This window comes from Octopus sinensis, linkage group LG16, assembly GCF_006345805.1.
Source record: "Octopus sinensis linkage group LG16, ASM634580v1, whole genome shotgun sequence".
In the NCBI taxonomy this organism is placed as follows: Eukaryota; Metazoa; Mollusca; class Cephalopoda; order Octopoda; family Octopodidae; genus Octopus; species Octopus sinensis.
The window spans coordinates 16,811,385-16,825,718 of record NC_043012.1 but is presented as its reverse complement, the minus strand read 5'-3'; the positions used below and the strand labels follow the sequence as shown (position 1 = coordinate 16,825,718).

The following is a 14,334-nucleotide window of genomic DNA, read 5'->3' as shown; positions in this document are numbered from 1 at the left end:
CAGAGAGCTGCACCAGACTCCAACTGTCTGATTTGGCTTGGTTTCTACGGCTGGATGCTCTTCCTAACACCAACCACTTTACTGACTGCACTGGGTGTCTTTTATGTGTCACTGGCACAGGTGCCCTTTACCTATCTGTCACCTGCACTGGCCACGACCACAATTTCACTCAGCTTAACATGTCTTCTCAAGCACAGCACATCACCAGCAGTCTCAGTCCTCTCCGTGAGACTCAAATGCAACGTGTAAATTTGGGGTTAAGAAAAACCTTTCACTAGAAAAAAATGAAATGCTGGGCAGCTTCAACTTTTTCTGTCCAAAGGGATTTGTAACCCAATATTTATAGCTTTATGTGCTTCAAGGTCCACTGTCCTAAAAAGGAATTATTTCGCATTTTCTCAAAAGTTCATAAATTCTTATGATGTCGACAATATATATATATAGGCGCAGGAGTGGCTGTGTGGTAAGTAGCTTGTTTACCAACCACATGGTTCCGGGTTCAGTCCCACTGCGTGGCACCTTGGGCAGGTGTCTTCTACTATAGCCTCGAGCCGACCAAAGCCTTGTGAGTGGATTTGGTAGACGGAAACTGAAAGAAGCCCGTCGTATATATGTATATATATTTATGTGTTTGTGTGTTTGTGTTTCTCCCCCTAGCATTGCTTGACAACCGATGCTGGTGTGTTTATGTCCCCGTTACTTAGCAGTTCGGCAAAAGAGACCGATAGAATAAGTACTGGGCTTACAAAAGAATAAGTCCCGGGGTCGAGTTGTTCGATTAAAGGCGGTGCTCCAGCATGGCCGCAGTCAAATGAGTGAAACAAGTAAAAGAGTAAAAGACATATATATATATATATATATAGCAGGTCATTTAGAATGAAATGTCCAATTTTCTTGTGCACCAAGTTTGACAGTCGGTAACTCTAATGTTTTATCCTGACAATTTTTTGTTTTACAACATTGAAGATTTACATCATCACTTAGCTCTGTTAAGATGGTGGTGCAGCCGAAGCTCAATGGCCAATGGCAAATGTAGATAATCACCTAGTGTTTACCCTTATAAGTGAGGCATTTCCCTCTCCATATTTTGAAGAGGTCTTAGGCCAGCAGTGTTTGGGAGTCTGAAGATACACCTTATGAGCAAGAAACCCAGGGTAACCTCATAAACCAGCCTCCCCCATTATAATATATATATACATACAAAGGCGTAGGAGTGGCTGTGTGGTATGTAACTTGCTTACCAACCACATGGTTCTGGGTTCAGTCCCACTGCGTGGCACCTTGGGCAAGTGTCTTCTACTATTGCCTCAGGCCGACCAAAGCCTTGTGAGTGGATTTGGTAGACTGAAAGAAGCCCGTCGTATATATGTGAATATATATATATATATATATGTGTGTGTGTGTGTGTATCTGTGTGTCTGTGTTTGTCCCCCCAACATCGCTTGACAACCAATACTGGTGTGTTACGTCCCCGTAACTTAGCAGTTCGGCAAAAGAGACCAACAGAAGAAGTGCTAGGCTTACAAAGAATAAGTCCTGGGGTCGATTTGCTCGACTAAAGGCAGTACTCCAGCATGGCCACAGTCAAATGACTGAAACAAGTAAAAGAGTGAAATATATATATATATACATATACTTTATTTTAAGCAGCAGAAAATTCAACAAAATCTGTTACTCTGAGTTTCTCGTTGCCGTTCATCAGACAGTTTTTTCTAGCAAAAACTGTCTGATGAACGGCAACGAGAAACTCAGAGTAACAGATTTTGTTGAATTTTCTGCTGCTTAAAATAAAGCATATTACTCTACCACTGGTATTTGAGTACTCTTTTTTCCACCTTGTTTCACATTTATGTGTTTACTCCGGTATATATATATATATATATATATATATATATATATGATTTTATAATCTAATAATGTGTGTGTGTGTGTGTGTGTGTCCCTCTCTCTCTCTCTCTACCAAATTTCACTCACAAGGCATTTATCAGTCCAGGACTATAATAGTAGAAGACGCTTGCCCGAGGCGCCATCCAGTGGGAGTGAACCTGAAATCACATGGTAGCAAAAGTGAGCTTCTCAACCACACAACCATGCCTGCACCTGTTATGTGTTTCGTTGCCGTGTGGAATAGAAAAATATCACATTTCAGAGTAAAGTCCTTCAACAAAGTAACACAATAGGGCCACATAAGTTGATAATTATTAAATATAAATAGATACAAAAAATAAATCTAATTACCTTCATTATGAAAATATAATTGCTAAAGCAATGAACTGTCAATGCATTGAATAGAATGTCTTGCTATACTCTGACTCTACATAACGTGGTTTCAAATCCTCGCATAGTCAACTTTGTCTTACATCCTTCTGAGGTCAGTAATAAATAAAACCATCACTGATCAATTCTTCTCTCTCACTCTCTCTCTCTTTCTCCCTCTGAACAAAACTGGTTGGAATGACTAGGGCTCTGCCAAGTTTGGAAAAACTGAAGGACTGCTGGCATAAGTGTGTGAATCCGAGAGGGGAAGATGTTGAATAAACTCATAATTGACTGATCCTCCTGTATTTTCTTTTGCACTGAGCCAGGAACTTCTTACCACTTCCTCAGGTGTAGGAGTGGCTGTGTGGTAAGTAGCTTACTTACCAACCACATGGTTCCAGGTTCAGTCCCACTGCGTGGCACCTACTATGTTTGCAAGTGTCTTCTACTATAGCCTCGGGCCAACCAAAGCCTTGAGAGTGGATTTGGTAGACAGAAACTGAAAGAAGCCTGTCGTATATATGTATATATATGTGTGTGTGTATATGTTTGTGTGTCTGTGTTTGCCCCCCCACCCCCCACCCACCCAACATCGCTTGACAACTGATGCTGGTGTGTTTACGTCCCCATAACTTAGCGGTTTGGCAAAAGTGACCGATAGAACAAGTACTAGGCTTACAAAGAACAAGTCCTGGGATCGATTTGCTCGACTAAAGGTGGTGCTCTAGCATGGCCACAGTCAAATGACTGAAACAAGAGAGTAAAGAGAGATTTACACACACACACACACACACACACACACACACACACATATGTTTGCAAATGTTATTGGTGTTTGAACCCAAGTCAACCTTGACAAAACAATACTACTTAAGCTACCACCATCCTGCCCACTTTTTTGAGTATAGACCCAGGGCCAAATTGCCCACATTATTAGATTTCCCCTAGAATAAGTAATCAAGCCCACAATAATGTAAAGGGTCTTTAGCAGTCATAGGTAAGGTCTTAGCTTTGCTTTTTATAGTTTTTAAAACAGATAAGGGACATATCTTCCTATAGGCAGGAAGGGAAATTATCCCAGCTACACTATTCCCAGATAAAACTTATTTCTGACAGGAAGGCGTAGACTTAAGTGTATTGACCAACAAACAAACGAAATACCCACTCAGGGTTTGTATATCACAGCCTACATACATGCATTTCAACATCTGATATTGCTTTCAATAAAGGCACAATTCTCATTAATGAGAAGAAGAGGGTATGTTGGAATGAGAAATAGTTAGTAAATCATATTATCTGGATAAAATGTTTAAATTCAGTGTTGGAAGCATTCGAGTAAATGCATGCCTAGATATATCAAATGGTTGATTGTCAGACTTCAGCTAAAGTACATCAGAATGCACCTGGATCAAAAGTAGCAATAACAATTTAGTAGCACAGTTCTATATCTAAGAGATGAGGAATTATTTACATTATTTACATTTGACGGATATTTGTCCTCATCTTCTTTGTTAACACAATGTTTCAGCTGATATACTCTCCAGCCTTCATCAGGTGTCTTGGGGAAATTTCGAACCTGGGTTCTCATTCCTAAGGTATTTTTCGATGTTGTTGTTATCATCATTATTATTATTATTATTATCATTATTACTATAATTATTCAGGAATTGAATTCAGGAAATTCTAATGGTGGAGAGATAATTACCTCTTCAAGAACCAAATCAATACTGAACTCTTCCCATGCTCATCTTACTGAGCTTGGCTCATCTTACTGAGCTTCTCTTACTGAGCCTTTGTAAATGGAAGATCCATCAGTGATCCTAGTTTGGACAAGATTCTTAAAAAAGTTAACAGTGGTGATTGCAGCAATCAGTGATTTTTTTTTTCCCATTTAGTGGTTGCCACAATCAAACCAGAGTTTGGTATTTGACCGAGGGTTGGTGCTTCCAACTCTTCAAGAAATCAATCAAACTTTGACAATCATCTGGGTTTTTGATACAAACAGATAAGGGACACAAAGTTTTAATCAGTTTAACATGATTCATCTTTGGTTACTGTTTGTTGTTTGGATTAAACCAGCAATAAAATTTTTGTTGGTTTTTTTTTTGTTGTCTTGTTTTGTTTTGTTTACAGAGAGCAATCTAGGTAAATACTCGGGCTCTGTAGTACAAATGTCTTGTCTTCAAAAGTTTTGAATTAAAATCTTACACCAAACCTTAGTCACAGTTTATGTTCCTAACACTAACTTAATGATAACTAAGTTATTTTTATTCTTTTATTTGTTTCTGTCATTTGACTGCGCCCATGCTGGAGCACCACCTTTAATCGAACAAATTGACTCCAGGATTTATTTTTCTAAGTCTAGTACTTATTCTCAGTCTCTTTTACAAACCACTAAGTTACAGGGACATAAACACACCAACATCAGTTGTCAAGCAATGGTGGGGGGACAAACACAGACACAAACATATACACACATACATATATATATATGACGGGCTTCTTTCAGTTTCTGTTTACCAAATCCACTCACAAGGATTTGGTCGGCCTGAGGCTATATAGTAGAAGATACTTGCCCAAGGTGCCACGCAGTGGGACTGAACCCAAAACCATGCGGTTGTTAAGCAAGCTACTTACCACACAGCCACTCCTGCACCTATTTTACTAAATTCTTTGTTATATTTAAAATTAATTGAAAGAAACACAGAGCATCTCAACAGAAATATGGTAAGAAAAGGGTTAACAAATAATTAATTTAACCCTTTCGATACCAACCTGCCTGAAACTGCCTCTGGCTCTGCAGTACAAATGTCTTATTTTCAAAAGTTCAGAATTAAAATCTCCCACCAAAACTTAGCCACAATTTATGTTCCTAACACTAGCTTAATGATAACTAAGTTATTTTACTAAATTCTTTGTTATATTTAAAATTAATTGAAAGAAATACAGAGCATCTCAAGAGAAATATGGTAACAAAAGGGTTAATGTTTGTTTACCATGCTAGTAAGGGTTAGACAGTGTGACAGGAGCTGGCAAGCCAGGGAACTACACCAGGTTCCAGTGTCTGTTTTGGCCTGGTTTTTATGGGTGGATGCTCTTCCTAACATCAACCACTCCAAGAATGTCTAATAATTGCACAGTTTTAATTTTATCATTCTTCATTTTCACTTTACTTTTGCGAATGACTATGTACATCATGAGATTGCTTCATTGAACAGGTGTGGTTGTGTAGTTGATAAGTTTGCTTACCAACCACATGGTTACTGGTTCAGTCCCACTATGAGGTACCTTGGGTAAGTATCTTCTGCTATAGACCTAGCGAATGGATTTGGTAGACAGAAACTGAAAGAAGCCTGTCGTGTATATATATATATATATATCATCATCATCATTTAGCATCCGCTTTCCATGCTAGCATGGGTTGGACGGTTCAACTGGGGTCTGTGAAGCCAGAAGGCTGCACCAGGCCCAGTCTGATCTGGCAGTGTTTCTACGGCTGGATGCCCTTCCTAACGCCAACCACTCCATGAGTGTAGTGGGTGCTTTTTACGTGCTACCCGCACAGGTGCCAGACAGAGCTGGCAAACGGCCACGGATGGATGGTGCTTTTTACGTGCAACTGGCACGGGGTCCAGGCGAGGCTGGCAACGGCCACGATCGGATGGTGCTTTTTACGTGCCACCGGCACGGGGGCCAGGCAACGCTGGCAACGGCTACGAACGGAAGGTGCTTTTACGTGCCACCAGCACGGGGGCCAGGCGAGGCTGGCAACGGCCACGAACGGATGGTGCTACGTGCCACCGGCACGGGGGCCAGGTGAGGCTGGCAATGGCCACGAACGGATGGTGCTTTTCACGTGCCACCAGCACGGGGCCCAGTCGGGGCAGCGCTAGCAACGGCCACAATCGGATGGTTTGCTTACTTGTCACTGGCACTGGTATCACAGCTGCAATTTCCATTGATGTTGATCGACTTCGATTTTGGTTCTGCTTTCTGATATCTGATTTGAGTTGGTGTTCTGCTTTCTGATATCTGATTTGATATATATGAACGTGTGTGTGTGTGTGTGTGCGTGCGCGCATGCGTGTGTAATTTGGTGACTTCCTTGTCTTGAGATTACATATTTGCAAAACAAGAGTTACCATCATGCAGCAGGGTCCATCATTTCCAATGTTCCATGAAAAACATGGCCATAGAAAATCTGCCTCAACCAATTTCACCTGATCCATGCAAACATGGAAAAACGAACGTTGAAATAACGATGTGTGATATGAAATAGCTTCTAAGTAAACAATTTCACTTCCTAACACTTTCTTGGACAGTCACAGCTTTCTTTTCAATTAAGGAAAGATTTCGTTGGGAACATGAAAAAAAAGTTTGGGAGAAGAAAGCATCAGTTTTATATAGAACCAGAGACATTTGTTTCAACATGTAGTGGAATTTTTATGTAAAATAGTTGAAAGAGAGGTATTACTATCAAAGTTTTAAGCACCTCTTGGGTATCTTCTTTGCAATGGAAAAGAAGAATTTAATAGATGTCGAATTAATTTCAAGAAATGAGACGTATTTTTGAAGTAGTAACTAAAGAAAACTAGTAACCGTCGTTGTTCAGCATTGTTAGGTGTGCTGGGCAATCAACAAGAGGGTTTATTATTCCAAGTCTAATTGCAAAGAATTATTTGCAGCAAATTATTTTCTATTTTGTATCCTAGGAAACAAATGGATGTTTGGCAGAGAAGCTATTTGCCATTGTTGACTGTAATGTCAAAACTCTTAATTAACAAAGTAAATTGAGCCAAATCGCCATCGTTATTCGTCAACAGTTTTTCCAACTAAAATAACATTATTGGGATAAGCATGAATTCCTGTCGGTAATTGTTCCATTGATCACGCTTTGAAGAGCACTTATGGTTTCTGTCACATCAAAGGAAAATTGGATTAAGCATCTATCATCCTCAAATATATTATATGTTTTATCATCGAGCAGTGGAATCTGGATGCTGCTTTCGGATCCCGTTTCTTAATAGAATTTAACGTAGGAAATCAAATATGAAGACGGAGATAAGCAGTAACAATTTATCATTTGCAAAACGTAGGATTAAGTAGGATCTGTATAAGTCCCATGAAAAGAGTCACCTATTTAATGTATAACTAATCAAGCCTAGAATTTAATGAAGTTTAGCATCTTTACGTAGTGAGCCATCAACAACAGATTAGCTACCAGCCTTCAACCAAAGTACACCAACCAGAAGCAATAATAATCGTTTCATTGCAAAGGGTTCTTTTGATGAGGCAAACTGTCTGATCTGGTTAGAAGAGCGAACAAGAAAGGCGGGAAGATTCTACAATGTTTTGTTCAAAGTATAGTATGTGCCAGAGATGTTATACAAAGTTAAACTTCTTATTAAAAATGTTCAGAGTCGTTGGCAGAGACTTGCTTAACATTCACATAAATTCACCCTCTAAACCTTTTCCCAAATTTTTTGGTCTTTACTGGCTCCCTAAATATGGTAATGATGGGTGACAATACTCAAGAGCAATTCCAAGACAAAAAAGTTGCGTTTAAAAACACTTACTTCATTCAGTTTTCAACGTGGCGAAAAGCAATAACGCAATACCCGAAGTAAATATTGCGTAAAATCTCAATATCTTAATTGGTATTATTTACTCTATGCTATGCCTTGAGAATTTGTTCCTCAGATTTGTGTGCGCGCTCACACACATACACTATATATCTATATAATATATATACCATAATGCATAATATTCGGCAGAGATGTACAATAGGCACCCCACCCCTTTTCGGGATTTTTTTTTTGTGCGCATTGACACCTCCGCTTCAAATGTATATACATACTTCATATATATATATATATATACACACACCTACTAATATCGGAGGATTGCTTATATATATATATATATATATATATATGTATGTATGTATATATGTACATATACATACCACATATACACACAATCTACTAATACAAGATTGCTTACGTATATATATATATATATATATATATATATATATATACGCGCGCGCGCGCGCACATCTACTAATACTGGAAGATTGCTTATATATATATATATATATATTTCACAAAAATAATGCGACACTCGGTTTAACTTTTGCCGACGCTATTGTATACTTGTGCGTGCGTATGTATGCACGTACGTATACACACACTAATATATACACGAGCGCCGAATGTGAAAGGAAAATCATTGAGATGTTGGGTGGTAGCAGCAGCGCCGGCGGTGCAGTAATGATTATCATTATTATTATTATTATTATTATCAGTAGTAGTATTAATAGTGGTGGTGCTGGAGATTGTAAACCGTCTAGATTGTGACACTTATAGTAGTAGTAGTGGTGGTAGTAATGCTAGCTGTAGTCGTTGTTTGTGGCACAGATTATAGAGAAGTGGTAGTGATTATAGTTGCTGGGTATTCTCTTTACTTGTTTCAGTCATTTGACTGCGGCCATGATGGAGCACCGCCTTTAGTCGAGCAACTCGACCCCGGGACTTATTCTTTTTTTGTAAGTCCAGTACTTATTCTATCGGTCCCTTTTTGCCGAACCGCTAAGTGACGGGGACGTAAACACACCAGCATCGTTTGTCAAGCAATGCTAGGGGAACAAACACAAACACACATATATATATATATATATATATATATATATATATATACATATATACGACAAGCTTCTTTCAGTTTCCGTCTACCAAATCCACTCACAAGGCATTGGTCGGCCCGGTTGGTTAGCAAGCTACTTACCACACAGCCACTCCTGCGCCTATGTTATTAATGGTGGTGCTGGAGTTAGCGGTGATCGTGATTGCTTAAACGGGAGTAAAGGTGACAGCAGTGTGCATTGCACACTTATACACACATACACACACACACACACACATATATATATATATATATACGTGTGTGTATTATGTAAGTATAGGTATATGCACACACAGATCGAAGTCGAAGTGCATTCGTCGTCTTATGCAAATACGGAATGGAATGATTTTGAAAATCGAAAGTGGGCGGTGGAGAATAAATAATAATAAAAATACACAAATGATCAATGAGAAGTAAAACATGGTGAAACCAGCAGCATCAATCTTTGCAATAGCTATAGAAACATCAGGTCGCATTCTCTGTGGATGGAATAAATATAGTATGTGATAGAGCAAGCATCTAGTTATCAACATTCGACAGACGAACCGGAGCATTTTATAGAATCAATACGTCGCTATTACCGAGATGAAAAACAGAACACAATGTACATATTACGTTTTTCATGCACACACCCACCTATATGTATGAATATACATATATATATATATATATATATATATATATACCGGAGAGTAAACACATAAATATATATATATATATATATATACCGGAGTAAACACATATATATATATATATATATATATATACCGGAGTAAACACATAAATATATATATATATATATATATATAATATATATATATATATAATAATAATAATAATAATAATAATAATAATAATAAAGGGTGAAATTAATTAATTTGGAATAATCATTAATTTCACCAAGTAGAGTTCGGCATGTAAAAGCCCCATTCAAGGAAGGTTTAAGTAATACTAAGTAATTAAGGGTTTAGCAACGATTTGCCTCACCACACACCGAATTAGAAATAGCAGTCAAAGAGTTTTGGCTATTCTTTCTATATATATATAATATATATATATATATATATATATATATATATATATATATACATACAGACAGACAGACAATCACATACACACACATAGAGCGAGATGATAGAGAGAAAAAAAAAGAGAGATACGGGGTGAGAGACAGAGAGATGTGTGCATGTTCATTAGAAAATAAATAATAATTAATAAACGCAGTGCGTCAGAGTGTAGGTGAAAATTTCAATTGTTCATAGTTATCTACGCATTTTGAGACCCATGTGTGCATATATATATATACTAAGTAATTAAGGGTTTAGCAACGATTTGCCTCACCACACACCGAATTTAGAAATAGCAGTCAAAGAGTTATGGCTATTCTTTCTACTTAAAAGGGAGATCCCAGTAAAACCACAGCACTTAAAAGGCAAACAACGCAGGCAAAAGAGGCATATATACACACACACACACACACACACACATATATATATATATATATATACATATATATATATATATACAAACGCACACACGCGCACTCCGAATTCAGAAAATAGAAAGCAATCGCGTAACGTAATGGTTGTAAAAAAAAAAATGATTTTCACAACGAAAATAAAGATTTTAATATTTAAAATGTGTAAGGTTTGTAATTATTTAATATTCAATAATATTTAAAGAGGTGTGGTCCCTGAAATATCTGAATCTATAGACAGATATGTGAATGTGTGTGTGTATGTGTATTTGTTTCTTTCATTTTGATGGCAAAACAATCAATTATAACCCAAAATACAGTAAGATACTTTGATAAAATTCGATCGACTATATCGCCATCTCTGTACGGAAACAATAAGAAAAGAAAAAAAAAAGATATGTCCCTCTATATTTCCCGGTTCATGCCTTTTAAGTATTTCAAGAATCCATAGAATAATTAGGAGTACATTATAATTGCGACATCGTTCTTTATAGCGCATTCAAGTCCAAAGAAATTAATTAATGTTACTTAAGTGTTTAAGGAAATCAACCCGAACTTGCAGTGTAAACCATCGCTCTACAACGAGTGGTTAGAGTAGTTACTATTAATTGTTAAGGTTTGTAATTCCGAATTTAGACCTTAATTAAAGCAAACTTAATATTTCATCTATCGATATGATGTCCATAAAATTACTAGCTACAAATCAAAAAAGGAAAATATATCAATCAATCATTCATTCAGAAATACAAATTTGCGCGTACTCCTTGGTTTGGATGAGGTTAAGTTATAAAAAAATTAAGGTGTTTGTTGGGGTTTTTTTCCCCCAAAAAAATTAATTATACTCTACAAAAAGTTGGTCACGTCAAAAGAAATTATCTGATAACATTACTTACCATTTTAATTAACAATCAAATGACTTGGTAATACAAACATGACTTGTGTTTATCGAATGGTCCTATCGATGTTGCTGTGTGTGTTGTTTATTTTCTACGTTGTTTAATTCCAAGATATGAAAAAACAGGGAATGTAAGTGGAGGATATCGATAAAAGGGAGGTGTAAAAGATAATAATATTAAAGGGAATCTACAGATATTTCTCAAGCCATTGCAATACTTTAAGCTTGTTCACTTTCCCGGGGTATGTTCCACTGTTCCGTAGAAAGATGTTCCGTTGTTACGTAGAATACCGTTCCGTTGTTCTATATTCTGTGCAGATGATATTTATATTTATTTATTATATCAGTTGCCGATACTGATATTGATATTGATTTTTATATCGTTTGTTCTCTTCATTGCAGTTGTCGGCAGTCTTCTTCTTCTTTCACTGTTGTGTTTAGTCTGATCTTTCGTTCTGCTTATTATACTCGTTTGTATCACATATTTACGCGCTTCGTCACATATACATGAAACTTTACAATTCAGGCTGGGACTGAGAAGTTATTGTCTTCGTCAGTACTAATAATGCTGTTGGTGGTGATAACGATGGTATTGTTGTTGTTATGGTTCCTCTTTCACGTCTTCTCCTATTCTTATACCGGTCTATTTATTTTCTCATGTTACTGCTACTCTGTTGCAGTTGTTTTATTCTATGAATGAGGTCGTGTCAGTAGTGGTATGGTGTTTTGATATTGGGGTCGCTCTCATTACTTTCACTAACGATTATTTATTTATTTATTCATTATTATTATTATTATTATTTATTGAGTAAAAGAAAATAAATTGCCTTGAGTTAAATTGGAGCGCCAAACCAATCTCGTGACGACTAAGTGATGCACTTGCATTTTTATGATGCAAACAGCAAAGCTTATACACTGCAGCAGAAAAGACGTCGGTGTTGCATCAGCAACTGCAGCATGAATGGATCAGCAACGCTAAGAAAACGAGAGACGAACCGAGGATCTGAACAACCTGCATTATGTAGTGTTGAATATTTCGATCCGCTGATCTTGTTGGATTTATCTCCCTTCTTCGTTGTTTAGATTTGAAACACACCCCCAGAGGAAAATTTTGTCAACTAATTGCTTGGATAATTTTAGTTAGTCGAAGTTTTTGGTGTTTTTTTTTTCATTCACAGCGGATCAAGCGCATTCACATGAGGATTAAGCGCAAAATTTCTACAGTACAGTTCACGTGCCAACGCTGAAACTTCTACGCTAGAAATAGCAGCCTCCAAGTCACACACTCCTGCCTTAATTAAAAACACTCATTAGATAACGTAGTTCTACCATAGCAGATTTAGAAGGCCATAGCCAGCAAAGCCTTTGATCATAAGTCTGCACGAATCGAGTTAACCCTGGAGCCAAACAACGGTACAATAATAGTGCAAAGCAATGAATCGGAATGCACCTCCTGACGTTTGCGTCGTCGTTGTCCCAAGATCAACTAGCTGTGACGTCACTTGATCATGTGATAATGTGCTAGCTCAGCACATCGCGGGAAAGCTTTGCGATAACAACAGCAGTCTTTCGACAGAATAAAATGCACGCAAGTCCTTCAGGGCGATGAATTAACAGGTTCCTTAGTGTCAAACTAAATACCTTGCAGTATTTACTTGCACCTTCTTACGTTCTGAGTTCAAATCCCGTCCAGATCGACTTTGCCGTCTTAAGAACTGGATCGGTATATATTTCTACGACGAAAACGCTAAATGAGCCGACGAAATGCCGTAGTCTTTAGTTACAAGGTTCTTAAGATCTAAGTTCTAATCCAATGGGGGATGAGGCGTCAGCTTTGCTTTTCATCCTTCTTCAAACGAATGAGAAGTTATATATGATGTGTGTTAATTTCATTTTGACGCATTTGATACCATCTTCGATGGAATGGCATATATATATGCATATATATATATATTATATATATATATATATATATATATATATATCTTCTTTATATATAAAGCTGAAGTTGTCTGTGTGTGGCAAGTTTGGTAGCCTTCAACTAACACTATCTTCTCCGAGACCCTGCGGCGTAAGTTGACCAAAATTGAGAGTATGATAGAAGAAGGCTTGCTCTTCATTCCGTAGAAGAAGAAATTCAAATCGGACCATGTTAAGACTAAAAATTATTCACATAAAAAAGGTGCCTTTTTTTCTATGAAAATCCCTATTTTTTACGATTTTTTGACTGCTGTGTCGCCATTTTTCAGTGTATTTCAACCAGAAAAATGTTCACTTAAAGAATATAACAAGCTACATTATGCAAAATTTTTACTTTTCAAAAATTCCAATTCTAAAGGGTCGAAAAGAAACCAAACCCGGGCAACGCCGGGCTATACTGCTAGTGTATATATATATATATATATATATATATCTGTGTGTGTGTGTGTGTGTGTGTATAATATAACCGACGGAAGCAGTATTAATATCAAAAGGCTATCTTTATATCCAACTGGTTCAGCAAGGAGGCTGACAGAATAAGTAGCAGGCTTTAGAAAATGTACTGGGGTCGATTTATTCAACTAAAATTCTTCACGGCGGTGCCCCAGCATGGCCGCAGTCTAGTGACTGAAACAAGTAAACGATAAAAGACATACACCCACAAATTAAATACGTTGTACATAAATTTGAGACATTATAATTTATATCATTCTTTAAAAAATTACAGTGTGTGTGTGTGTGCGTGCAAGGGAGATGTGCTGGAACAGTTATTCTGACTCACAGGGCTCGCACTTGCGGACAGCTATCTCCGCCCCGATAGCGGTGAGCAGGGATATGGTCCAGGAGCCAAGAATTTTGTAGGTCCCCACTGTCACAGACTCAACTATGGACCGCTCAGAGAGCGACTGATACTTTGACACTTTGGTTTTTCTCAGCCTGGCGACATAGTGTAGCAGCGGGTGCGCGGTCCTCCACGGGCGGCACTTTTGGGTCTGCTGTAAGCAATATGCGTTTTTTTGTGAGGTTCGAGGGCGGCAAA

The 14,334-nt window shown here is 37.6% G+C and overlaps 1 protein-coding gene across 3 annotated transcripts in view; it reads right to left on the bottom strand.

Annotated features, from left to right (window-relative positions):
• The window catches only part of LOC115220350 (leucine-rich repeat serine/threonine-protein kinase 1-like), a 235,349-nt gene extending 223,288 nt beyond the window's left edge, over positions 1 to 12,061 (bottom strand). For 2 of the 3 annotated variants that reach the window (XM_036509925.1, XM_036509926.1), the window contains exon 1: positions 11,314 to 12,061. The gene's annotated coding sequence lies outside the window, so the exon portion shown is untranslated. The remainder of the gene's footprint in view (positions 1 to 11,313) is intronic. The other variant, XM_029790458.2, reaches the window with a different exon arrangement.
• Positions 12,062 to 14,334: the final 2,273 nt, after the last annotated feature.